This window comes from Notamacropus eugenii, chromosome Y (genome assembly GCF_028372415.1).
Source record: "Notamacropus eugenii isolate mMacEug1 chromosome Y, mMacEug1.pri_v2, whole genome shotgun sequence".
Taxonomy (NCBI): Eukaryota; Metazoa; Chordata; class Mammalia; order Diprotodontia; family Macropodidae; genus Notamacropus; species Notamacropus eugenii.
Window position 1 is genome coordinate 4,982,268 of NC_092880.1, and position 2,927 is coordinate 4,985,194.

A 2,927-nucleotide genomic window follows, 5' to 3' on the forward strand; every position below is an offset into this window, starting at 1 on the left:
GTTTTTTCATAAAACCAACTATTGGTTTTATTTATTAATTCAATAGTTTTCTTAATTTCAATTTTATTAATCTCTCCTTTGGTTTTCAGTATTTCTAATTTGGTATTTACTTGGGAATTTTCAATTTGTTCTTTTTGTAGCTTTTTTCAACTGCAAGCCTAAGTCATTGATCTCCTCTTTCTCTATTTTATTTATGTAAGCATTCAGAGATATAAAACTTCCCCTAATAACTGCTTTTGCAGTATCCCATAAGTTTTGGTATGTTGTCTCACTATTGTCATTCTCTTGAATGAAATTGTTGATTGTTTCTATGATTTCTTCTTTAACCCAACCCTTCTTTAGAATTAGATTATTTAGTTTCCAATTGATTTTTGGTTTCTCTTTCCATGGCATTTTATTACATGTAATTTTTAATGCATTATGATCTGAAAAGGATGCATTGATTATCTCTACCTTTCTGCACTGGATTGTGAGATTTTTATGTCCTAGTACATGGTCAATTTTTGTAAATGTTCCATGAACCGCTGAGAAAAAAGTATATTCCTTTCTATTCCCATTTAATTTTCTCCAAAGATCTATCATATCTACCTTATCCAGAGTTTTATTTACCTCCTTAACCTCTTTCTTGTTTATTTTGAGGTTGGATTTATCGAGTTCAGAGAGGGGGAGTTTGAGGTCCCCCACTAGTATAGTTTTGCTATCAATTTCTTCCTTCAACTCCCCCAACCTCTCCTCTAAGAATCTGGATGCTATACCACTTGGAGCATACATGTTTAGTAATGATATTGCTTCATTGTCTATGGTGCTTTTTAGCAGGATATAGTTTCCATCCTTATCCCTTTTGATTAGATCTATTTCTGCTTTTGCTTTGTCTGAGATTAGGATTGCTACTCCTGCCTTTCTTACATGAGCTGAAGCACAATATATTCTGCTCCATCCTTTGACCTTTATCCTATGTGTATCCCCCCGTTTCAAATGTGTTTCTTGTAAGCAGCATATTGTTGGATTATGGCTTTTAATCCATTCTGCTATCCGTCTCCGTTTTATGTGAGCGCTCATTCCATTCACATTCACAGTTATGATTACAATCTGTGTATTTCCCTCCAACCTCTTTCCCACCATTTGTGCTTTTAGCTCTCCCGTCTCCCTTCCCCTCCTCAATAATATTCACTTTTCTCCCCCTCCTCCTGCAGCCTTCCCCTCCTTCTTTTGACCCCCCTCCCTTTTAGTCCCCTTTACTCTTATTGCTTCTTGCCTCCCTTTTAGCCACCCTCCCCTTTCTTCCCCCTTCCCCTCCTACTACCTATAGAGCTAGTTAGGATTATCTACTTAAGATTATTGTTCCCTCCTTTGAACAAATCAGATGAGAGTACCTCTCAAACAATGCTCATCTCCCTCCCCTCCTTCCCTCTACTATAGTTTTGTACTTCTTCCTGTGATATAATTTGCCATTTTCTGCTTCCCCCTTTCCACACCTCCTATTACATTCCCTTCTCATACTTAAATCATATTTTTGACATGACATCATTTACTTTATGCCCGTTCCCTCTACATATATCCCTTTTATCATAATAGCTGCACAGTTCTCAAGATTAACAGGTATCATCTTCCCCTATAGGGAGGTAAACCGTTTTCCCTAATTGAGTAGCAAGTTTTTGTTTTTGTTTTCTCCCCTCTGTTTACCTTTTTATGATTCTCTGGAGACCTGCATTTGAAGATCACATTGTCTATTGAGTTCTGGTATTTTGGTCAGGAAGCTCTGGAAATCCCTTATTTCGTTGAATGACTTTCTCCTTGCCTGAAATGTTATGCTGAACTTTGCTGGGTAGTTGATCCTTGGTTGAAGTCCCAACTCCTTTGCCTTACGGAATATTGGGTTCCAATTCTTTCGATCTTTTAATGTAGAAGCTGCAAGGTCCTGTGTGATCCTGACTGTGTGTCCTTGATATTTGAATTGTTTCTTTCTGGCTGCTTGTAGTATTTTTCTCCTTCACTTGATAGCTCTGGAATTTGGCCACGATATTTCTTGGGGTTTTGAGTTTGGGATCCCTTTCGGGAGGGGAATGGTGGATTCTTTCGATGACTATTTTGCCCTCTGAGTCTAGTACTTCTGGACAGTTTTCCTTGATGATTTCCTGGAAGATATTGTCCAGACTCTTTTCTTCATCATGGGTTTCTGGCAGGCAAATAATTCGTAGATTTTCTCTCCTGGATCGATTTTCCAGGTCAGTTGTTTTTCCAATTAAATATTTTACATTTTCTTCTATCTTTTCATTCTTTAGATTTTGTTTGACTGATTCTTGTTGCCTCATTGAGTCATTAGTTTCTATTTGCCCAATTCTAATCTTCATCGTAGTGTTTTCTTCAGTTAGCTTTTCCATCTCCTTTTCCATCTGACCAATTTTTCCCTTTAAGGAGCTCTTTTCTCCATTTAATTTTTGTACTTCTTTTTCCATTCGACCAATTTTCCCAGTTAGGTTTTGGGTTTCCTTTTCCATCTGATCAATTTTCCCAATTAGGTTTTGGGTTTCCTTTTCCATTTGATTAGCTCTTCCTTTTAGGGAATTATTCTCTCCAGTTAATTTTTGAACTTCCTTTTCCATTTCTTCAATTTTCTTTTTCAGGGTGATGTTCTCATCAGTGAATTCTTTTTTTATAGTTTTAAAATCATTGGCCAGTTTTTCTTTTATATCCTTCTTCAGACGTTCCAGGTAATCTAGTTGTGCTTGCGAGAAATTCATAGTCCCATCTGAGGTTTCAGATGGAAGTACAGTCTCAGCTCTAACCTCTTTGGTGTTTGTGTTTTGGTCCTTATCCCCATAGAAAGATTCTATGGTTTTTTCACTTTTCGTCTGCTTTTTCCTATTCATGATGTTGGCTGAGTGTTGTAGCTTTTGGTTCTTTCAGTCAGAAGGTACAGATCTTTA